The sequence below is a fragment of the Caloenas nicobarica genome, chromosome 8 (assembly GCF_036013445.1).
Source record: "Caloenas nicobarica isolate bCalNic1 chromosome 8, bCalNic1.hap1, whole genome shotgun sequence".
In the NCBI taxonomy this organism is placed as follows: Eukaryota; Metazoa; Chordata; class Aves; order Columbiformes; family Columbidae; genus Caloenas; species Caloenas nicobarica.
Genome location: NC_088252.1, coordinates 14,527,657 through 14,537,923, shown reverse-complemented (window position 1 = coordinate 14,537,923; position 10,267 = coordinate 14,527,657). Strand labels below are relative to the sequence as shown.

The 10,267-nt window shown below is 42.8% G+C and overlaps 1 long non-coding RNA gene across 1 annotated transcript; it reads right to left on the bottom strand.

The window, feature by feature from the left end:
• Window positions 1–721: 721 nt before the first annotated feature.
• LOC135991699 (uncharacterized) lies at window positions 722–7,512 on the bottom strand. The gene is made up of 3 exons (XR_010606539.1): window positions 7,111–7,512; window positions 6,528–6,622; window positions 722–1,017 (listed from the first exon to the last, which is right to left on the bottom strand). It is a non-coding gene; the product is annotated as an uncharacterized LOC135991699 (long non-coding RNA).
• Window positions 7,513–10,267: the final 2,755 nt, after the last annotated feature.

Sequence of the window (10,267 nt, the reverse complement as noted above, 5' to 3'; positions counted from 1 at the left end):
CTGCTGCTCTGCTCCAACCTATACATTGTCACCTGAAAATAAATTAAATTGCAGCAAGAAGGCTATAAATCTTTATTTCACAACCCAATAAAAACAATAGCTTAACAGTAGACATTTATTTTGAAGAATGAATAGTAAGTACTACATGTATTTTTGTTAAAAATATCATCCAAATGGGCTGACTAAAAATTATCTGATTATAATGCTATTTTTTTCCCATCAACAAATACTTTCTCACTGATTTTATGCTGTTTCTGCTGATATTTTATCATTTTACAGACCATTAAAATAAATAATCTCTCCTCTGTCCTTTTGCCTTCAATTAAACTGAGTCATGTTAGTTACAAATCAAAAAATGTGGCACATTGAAGAACAACATTAAAAAACCTACATTTCAAATTTTCTTTTAAAACAAGAAGAATAATATTGCTTCTGCTATGAAAAGAAAGAGATCAGAGACAACTACTTATTTTCCGCCTAATTAAAGCATCTAAAGTTAATATCCATTTTATTTTGTGGAACTTCAATATTTAAGCAGGCATATATTTTCCTGTTGAAAGACTATGCCACATTCAGGGGTATACTACAGCTAATATTTAACAGAAAACAAATGGAAAAAAAATGCTATATCAAGAACTTTTTAGCAGAGCCTTAGCTAATGGACAAAGTTTTTGATGAGTACAGACCTGAAGCTGCAACACTTCTAACCTTGACATCCAGTTCCAATCCTTCCTCCTCCTGAAATATTTTCACTGGACCTTCAATTAATTAATAGCCCATTCTGTTCAGGAACCAGGTGTGCTGTGAAATTGAGCCATGTAAAAATTTCTGTCTCTTTACAGACTTTTTCTACCAAAGTGTTGGAAGAGATGCAGGGGAAGAGCACGTCAGACTTTCAGGAAGGCAGGCGGCCTTTTCCAGCTGTCTGAGAACATCTGCCACCACTCTTCAACAACCAAATTCCTGCTGATCTTGTCCTCCCTCTAATTCCATCCTGGAGCAGAGCCACTGTATGAACTAAGACATGGAAAACACATAACAGACAGGCTTAGTCAGTGTGATTATTTTCACTAATTTGTGTTCTTTTTCCTAATCTTCACTTCTTTCTCCCTATCTGTAAATCACTGAACACATGGACCAAAATAACAGACTGAGCAGGAACGAGGGGTAGAAAATTCCATTGGTAACACGACAGATCTAGATCAGCCTGAAACACTAAAGAAGCTTCATCCTGAGATTGTCTGTGCCCACCTCAGAAGAAACTCTGCACTCAAAGACCCCTGAGGCATAAGGGCTTTGACAAGGTAAAGCTAATTTGTTCAAGTACAGAGGGAAATATATGAGTAACAAAACGTTGTGCCTCACTGACAATTGCTTAAGCCAAAAGAAAAAAATACATCTCAAAGGCCAAGGGAAGATAGAGAAAAACCTGGCTAAAGCCAAGGCAGATCCTGATTTATTATACAGATAATGTTCTTTGGCAACCTACAGTAAAGTGATGAAGAAAGTTTCTAGGCTGGGACCTAATTTTAAACCAATTTTTCAATTTGTTTAATTTTGAACTTGGCATAGGGACATCAGAAGGAGGATACTACTTGACGAAGCCAAATTTTCTGTACAAATTGCATCTACTAAAAATTTATTATTTTTATGAGTCTTTATATGCTTGCATATTTCCCCTATCAAACTTCATTTTAATTATTTGTCACTCTCAACAAGTTGTTCCTAGCATATTTACAAAAGACGTTTGCAATACATTATGCTGTGCAAATTACTTCCAGGGTAGCTGATAAGCAAAACTAATCTACCCAGAAATTTTTTTTTTTTTTACTTTCTATTTTAATGGTCGAGTCCTTATTCCAATATTATTGTCAATTATATTAACATAAAGGTTTATTTTGACAGCTTTCTGAAGCTGAGTAGAGAATAATTAAAAAGAATAGCAAGTAACCTTGTTTAGGGAAAACATCATAATGCAAGTGCTGCTTCAGGGAAATTTCTGTTGTAAAGTCAAAAGAATACACAGGGAGCAAAATAATATTTAAGACAAGCTGCCAGTCAAATTATGTCCAGACAAGTTCAGTACGGTCGATTTAATGTTCCTTGGCCTTGCTAGTCAGAGTGATGGTTTTGAGGACCATACTAGGAGCATTTAAGGGGAGATAAATATAGAGGCTATAAGGTAGAATAAAAACAACACTGCAATTTAGGATTAGAAAAATGAAATAGATTGGAAAACATAGATAGAAATACTAATAGAAAATTAAACCAAGCCTGATGCAATTAGGCCTAGTTACATTATTAACGGAAGTCTGATTTTTGTACTTTTTACTGGAAAAATTACTTAATTCTCTGGGCACTGTTGGTAAAAGCATTCAAAATGGCTATAGTGGGTAAAACCAAAGGTCCTAGTATGCTGTCTGTAGCAACGACCAAAAGCAGATGCCTAGGACAGACCAAACATGAAATCAGAAACTACCTCCATCAGAGAAAGTTTTTTCTTCCCTCCCCCCCTGCAATTCTTAATAGTTTCTAACATTTGACTTTATTTTTCTACTCCCTGACTTGATGTTCTCATGGATTGTGTGTTACTCTTCAACATGCATTCTAAAGTAATTTAGAGCCCATCATTTTGTATATGAAATTAGCATTTTTCTTTCCTTCATCTCTACCATATCACATTTACTTTGTGGAATTTTATCTGCCATTTCAATGACCAATCACCCATCTCAAAGGTTTTTTTTTTAATTTCTTTCGTGAAGCTTCAATCTCGACCCCTACTCTCTGTTTTCAGCTCGTTAATCCTTCCCTTTTGGTGAGGGAGATTTTGAAGCCTTTTGGAAAGTCAAATAGATTATATCAAATGCATCTCCTTTATCATAGACTTTTAATCTTCTTCAAAGAGCAACAAAGAATGAAGACTCTCATTTATATTTTAGTTTATCTACTCCCTTTTTTTCTTGTACTTTCTAATGATTTTAAGGTATGGATATCAGATTTACTGGCTTGTAATTCTGTGGCGTTCTCATGACACATATTTGTCTTATTTTCTGGCTTTTAGCCCTCAAGTACCGTGATGGTATTGAGCTAGAGGCCATAAAACAGAGACAATTGACTCATTGCATCCCAGAATAAGTATAGAAAGGCTGGAGGTGGTCCTGGCAAATCTGCTTCTTGCATAGACTAGTCCATTGTCTGGACCATAAGTGATTTTACTGATGCTTATGTTAAGATGTTCTTAACTATCCTTAGATATATCTACTGCATACTTGACACCACAGGCAGGCAGTGGCCACAGGACACACCACAGTTCCCTCCTGCTGGGCTGTTATTGCTGCCTCTAGCGAGCAGAATGGGGACAGAACTGTGCTATAAAGAAAGACCCTCTCATACTCTTGAGGGCAAGTCTGGCCCCTGCTAAGTTGACTGGAAGTTTTGCTGCTAATTTTGATGGATGTAAGTTGCCAGATTCCAGAATTTACTTTTCCAACTCGATAGCAAACAAATAGAAGCAACAGGAAAATCACTTTTACAGGCAGAGGAATAGCAAAGTTTTCTTTCCATTTATCTTTCTGCTTGATGAGAAAAAAGATGCCTGCACCCACAAGCACAAATGTTGAGGAAAGTCTAGTACTGAAAATCCAGTCTTTTCCATTCAAGAACATACACTCTCCTCTCAAGAAATTCTGGAATTATTGACCAGAAGAAGAGTCCCCATCTGTCATTAAGCTGCTTTAACTGAGCAGTAACAGAAAGAATATAGTAGAGACCTGATCCAGCAGTATCTGTCACTATACGTCCTTTAATCAAGAAAATCCTTCTATACATATTAAACACAGAATGGTTTTCTAAAGACACAGACAGAAAACATTCAGAATGCCACAGCCTACAGCTGCACTGGCTGCATGAGATATTACCAAGGGTTCTTGCTAACATAAAAAATATTATTGTTTAGCAGGAAAGACCATGGGCTGCTTAGCTGTAATGGCACACAATTAGGGTCAAGGAGAAAGAAAGAGCTGCAATATTTGTTCTGTAAAAAAGATAAAAATAACTGAGGAAGGTAAAATGGAAATCAGAGTTTTTGCTGCAGGATGGATCAGATATTATAGCAACAGCCAAACCACTGGCATGACTGAGACATAGACTGATGGCGTGTACTGCTTGGGAAGCTGGAGTTACAAATAATTTATCTGGAACCAAAGCGCTTTAGAGAACTACCATAGATTAATTTCTGTTAGTGTTGAAAGGTGCGTCTGTCCTAAATCCTTCCCTTGCTATGACTCTCCTTTGCTCAAGCAGACTGGAAAGGGAAAAAGTTAAAAAGACGAACATTACCAGGGAGCTAAATACTGCTGGGATCTATATCATCATGAAATACTTTAACTTCCCAAATGCAGACTGGAGAATGGGTATTGCCTAGATGGTTCAGTCACTACAGGTGTGACAGGTGAAAGACTACCTCACCTTTTCCAAAACAAAAGGTACTCTTCATTCAGCCATGAATTTTGGTGAAGGGATTAGTTTGAAACTGGTGATGGAAGAAGTGATGTAAATCGAGAGCTCACAGATTAATTTTGCGTAAATATCATCAACAAATAGTAAACTTCGGTTTCAGAAGGGCAAGCTTTTAGAAAGTAACAGAAACAGTTAATAAAATCGCATGGAATGGGGAAGTTAGGTTAGCTGTCTGAAATCTGTATCCTAGTAAGATGTGAAAATTAGTAGTTGAGAGTTTATTGGACAAATAAGCTCCTCCAGTAGGACAGCAAAGAGCAAGCATAACACCTATTTGGAATGGAAAAAGAGATTTGTTTGCAACAACGGCTAAATCTTGGAGATTTAGGCAGAGAAAGGCAGATCTAGGGAGAAGAAGTGAGGAAGTGAAAGTTGCCAGACTTTGCAAGGAAAATGAAGACTACGATAAAAACCTTGGATAGCCAAATTACAGAGAATGACAGAAGAGGGGAGGTTTAAGGCAATACAGAGGGACTCTACAGGCTATGAGCACGTTACTTTTTCAGGAGGAATATTAATGTAGTTTATGGATCTGAAGAGAGGCCTGCTAATACAGGAGGATATTAGCTAGAAAGTGTGACAGCAGAGCTGGCAGTCAAATACAAGGACCTCAATACACTCACGCTGACTTACTATTCCACCCTCACAGTGCTGAAAAACCCGGCACGTAATGTTGCAAGACTATAAAAAGGAATTTAATAATTCTTTCAGATCGTGGCTGTAAGGGAGAGAGGATACCTTATAGTTGTGAATATAAAATGCGGCAATGACAGTAAAGAGTAGAAGGAGATGAGGAAATGGGTAGAGGAGTAAGCTATGTGATGACCGTTCCAGCCAGGGGAACAGCGAAACAAAAGGGGAAGGAAATACAAAGAGAAGACCTAGAAGGAAGAGGCCTTGAAAAGCAACACCAAGAACGCCAGAGCAGCCCACTCCTCCCTTTAAGACACATGTGTGGTACCTGTACATTACCTAGATTTTAAATAAGGCTTTGCCACGTAGCCAGAGCTGAGGAAGGGGAGGTGAGGTGCGCATAGGTGCTGCACTGCAAGCCAGGAGGAGGAGGCAGGAGGTCTGCCTCAGTTTGGGCTGGAGTTTGCTGAAGTCAGTAGCTGTCTTGCCTGCAGCACCAGGAGCTGGATCCAGTGACAATAAAGCCCTTTGCTTTTGGGTGGGTTTTTCAGTTGTGTCTCAGGTTGGGAAAGTATTTTACTGTGGAGCGTGAGCTCTTGTTTTCCACATACTAAAGAACTGCATCTGTTTCTACACTATGCGTTACCATGCACCTTTAAATATTTATTCACATGCACCAGATGGTCACAGATACTTAGGTGCTGACAGGCAGCAGCTAGTATGATTTCTAAAAAGTAATGAGGGACGTTTAGTGCCTAATCTCATAACAACATTCACCCACTGGGATGGAGTGCTAATGTTTATAGCCAGTTAGGGTGTCAGGCATTCTTTTTGGACGAGAGAGACATTTATCTATTACATTTGTCTATTTAATATGGACATTGTGTTGCCAAGCAAACATGTTCAAGCGACAGTAGCAAGTTTAGCAATTATTTTCACTTTAATCTGTGGATTTCGATCTATTTGACATTTCCCATTTTGTGGTCAGCAGAACCCAATCATTTTTATCAGCACTTCAAGTGCAACAATATGCCTCCAAGACTGGAGAAAAATGGGGATATAAAAGTAATCTCTGCAACAGGTAGAGGCGTTTACATATAGATAGCACGTTTATTTTGATAAATAGTTCTTCATGTAGTTGGATATTTCTCTAAATATCTGCTATCAAGAAAACACCCAGAAGGTGCCAAGTTCCATTTCTGTTTTCTAGATAAAACAAAGTGGACTGAATTTTTAAATGCCTTTTGTATGCCACTCATTTACTCACATTGAGTTCTGAAAATTGTGAAGAAGCACAGCAAACAAGAGGCTACTCCATTTTAATACAGAAGTGACAGTTCTGTGACCTTTCTATGTCATTTCTCATATGATCTTACCAAGCACCATGAGTGAAAATGACATTTGGAACAAGAGTCCAGCATGGTGAGTGTAGCAACAGCTTGTTGTTTTCTGTTTTTCCCAGACATCTGTCCTGAAAAAAAAAAAAAGGAAATCTGAAAGTAAAAAAATTGTGAATGCAGCTTAATATTGAGTAAAACTTTATGACAGTTTTTACTGTACTAGTTCACACTGCAAAAGAAGTAAATGGGTTTTTGATTTCTTTGTTGTTTTGTTTTGAATTCCTGTGATGACTTCAACCTAAAATAGAAAAAGGCAGAATTTTTTCTTCTAAAAGAAAACATATCAATATGTAGACACAGTGTTCACATGATAACAAAAGCCAGACTCCTAAATTTACAATTGCATTTTTGCATTTTTTTTTCCAATACAGATTATTATTGTTCCAGGTCACAAAAAGAAAGAAGATAACTCCAAATATCATGTAGAACATACACAAGAGTTTTCCAATCTTGTTTTCAAAGCATAGTCTTAGGACATAGTGTTCAGACTGCATGGGTAGGACATACTGGCTACACTGTGGTTGGTTGGTTGCTTGCAAATCCAGATCCAATCCCTTACCTGTAGCAGTGATGATCCAGGTAAAGCCTAGGAGGGAGCTCTCGCTTGATCAGCATCTGTCCCCAGGTGATGTGACACTGTGAGCAGGTCAGTAGTTTTCATAGCTTCACCCCGAGTAGTCACAGGCCAGTCCAGCGCTACAGGGTGCACAGAAAACAAATCCTCAGGGAGCAGCATCCCCGCTTTGCTGGGCAGCAAGGAGCTCCTCCCAACATAATGACATTTTCAAAATGCAAGAAAGAATTGATCAGGCCCTACAGTATTTCTCTTCTTGCTACATGCTAGTTATTTGATTTGGCAGATCTTTTTCCTTTTTTTTTTTTTTTTTTTCCCCTTCTTCCATCAGAATGGAGCCGTTCAGAGCGATCTCGAGGTAAGGAGAAGCGTGGGGGTGGGTTTCGGTTTCGGGACCCGGCAGCCCCCGGCAGCCCTTGCGAGAGCGGCTGACGTGGCGTGGGCGTTACCACGGGGACGGCGATCACACCCCCGCCCCTCGCCTTGAAAAAGCCTCAGGGAGGGCAGCGACGCGTCGCTGCCCACCAGGCGCTGGGAGAGGCAACCAGCTTGTGACGCGGTGAGTATCACCCACACTGTGCTGCAGCGGCAGGTGGAGCAGCTCGTGCAGTAGGGCGCAGAGACTGTCACTCCTCGCTTGTTAGACCCTCTCACCTACTGCCAGTGTCCCTGACTGTTGCCAAACATGGTCTCCTCCAGGAAGAGGGCTTGCTTAAAGAAGACTGTGTCGACTCAGACGGAGCTACTGCCTCGAACCGTGGCTGTCCAGGTGTCCGGCTGCAGGGAGTGCCAGAGCCTGCTGCTGCCGGGGGAGGGAGATGAGCATTCAGCCTGTGTGAGGTGCGAGCAGGTGCAAGATCTGCTCGTCATGGTTGCAAAGCTTAAGGAGGAGATCGAGACACTGAGGTCCATCAGGGAGTGTGAAAGGGAGATCGACTGGTGGAGTAACTCCCTGGCGTGCCAGGCAGAAAGGCCCCAAGGAGGAACCCCCCATAAGGTGATGGACCCCCTGCCCTGTCGGGCAGAGAGGGAGGATTTGAGAGAGCCCCTGCCCTGTCACTGTCGGGCAGAAGTAGGGGGCCAAACAGCTGAGGAGGGTTGGAAGCGAGTTCCAGTTAGGCGTCGCGGGCAACCCCCCCCCCTACCTGCTTTGCTTCCCCAGGTGCCCCTCCGTAATAGGTTTGAGGCCCTGGATATTGAAGAAGATGTAGGTGGGGATGTGGTGCAAGGGCCACCTACGAAGTCACATAGGAAGAGGCGATCGACTCCACGCCTCAAGACTGCTTCCGATAAAAAAGAAAGAAGGGTAATTGTGGTAGGCAATTCCCTTCTGAGAGGGACGGAGGGCCCGATATGCAGAGCTGACCCTCAGCATCGGGAAGTTTGTAGCCTACCTGGAGCTCGGATCAGGGACATCGCCAGGGCGCTCCCCAAACTGGTGCGCCCAACGGACTATTACCCCCTACTGATCTTTCAGACAGATGGGGAGGAAGCGGCATCCCGTAGTCTGAGGGGAATGAAGAGAGACTTCAAGGCCTTGGGACAAATGGTGAAAGAGTCTGGGGCTCAAGTTATCTTCTCTTCCCTCCTTCCATTTTCGGATGATGATGTGGGACGGAATAGAAAAATTGAGTCCGTAAATGATTGGCTTCGGGACTGGTGCTACAGGCAGGGCTTTGGGTTCTTTGATAACGGCTGGTTTTATAAGACACCAGTCTGGTCAGTGATACGTGGGAAAGGTTTATCCCACAGGGGTAAAAAGATGCTGGGACAGGAATTAGCAGGGCTCATTTGCAGGGCTTTAAACTAGATTTGAAGGGGGATGGGGTTGTAGCTGGGCTTGCATCAGTGGGGCAGCACACTGGAATCAATAAAGACCGGGAGGCCCCCCAGGCCCCTAGGGTGAAATCGGTGTACTCGGCTCGCTCCCTGAAGTGCCTGTACACCAATGCGCGCAGCATGGGGAATAAGCAGGAGGAGTTAGAAACCTGCGTTCGGTCAGGAGATTATGATCTGGTGGCAATTACAGAGACATGGTGGGACAGCTCACATGACTGGAATGTGGTCATGGATGGCTATGCCCTTTTCAGGAAAGACAGGCCAGCCAAGCGTGGTGGTGGAGTTGCTCTTTATGTGAGAGAGCAACTGCAATGTATAGAGTACTGTCCAGGTGCGGTTGAGGAGCGAGTTGAGAGTCTGTGGGTGAGAATTAAGGGGCAGGCTGGCAGGGGTGACACTGTTGTGGGAGTCTATTACAGGCCACCAGATCAGGGTGAGGAAGTTGATGAGGCCTTCTACGGGCAGCTGAGAGCGGCCTCACAGTCACAGGCTCTGGTTGTTATGGGGGATTTTAACTACCCTGATGTTTGCTGGAAGGACTACTCAGCCAGCCAGCCTCAGTCTAGGAGGTTCCTCCAGTGCATTGACGATAACTTTCTGATGCAAATGGTGGAGGAGCCGACTAGAAGAGGTGCGCTGCTGGATCTCGTCCTCGCTAACAAGGAGGGTCTGGTCGAAGCAGTAAAGGTGGGGGGCTGCCTTGGTTGCAGTGACCATGAGATGGTGGAGTTCAGAATGTCCTGTGGTGGGAGCAGAATACCGAGCAGAATTGCAACCCTGGACTTCAGCAGGGCCGACTTTGGCCTTTTCAAACAGTTGCTGGAGGAAATCCCGTGGGCAAGGCTGCTTGAAGGTAAAGGCGCCCAAGATAGTTGGTTAACATTCAGGGACTGCTTCTACCAAGCTCAAGATCAGTGCATCCCGACGCGCAGGAAGTCAAGGAAGGGAGCCAGGAGACCTGCGTGGTTAAACAGGGAACTGCTGGGCAAACTCAAGTGGAAGAGGAGGGTTTACAAATCATGGAAGGAGGGGCTGGCCACTTGGGAAGAATATAAGGCTGTTGTCAGAGGATGTAGGGAGGCAACTAGGAAAGCTAAGGCCTCCTTAGAGTTAAACCTGGCGAGAGGGGTCAAGGACAACAGGAAGAGGTTCTTCAAATACATGGCAGATAAAACTAACACTAGAGGCAATGTAGGCCCACTGATGAACGGGGTGGGTGCCCTGGTGACAGAAGATACAGAGAAGGCAGAATTACTGAATGCCTTCTTTGTCTCTGTCTACTCTGCCGGAGGCTGTCCTGAGG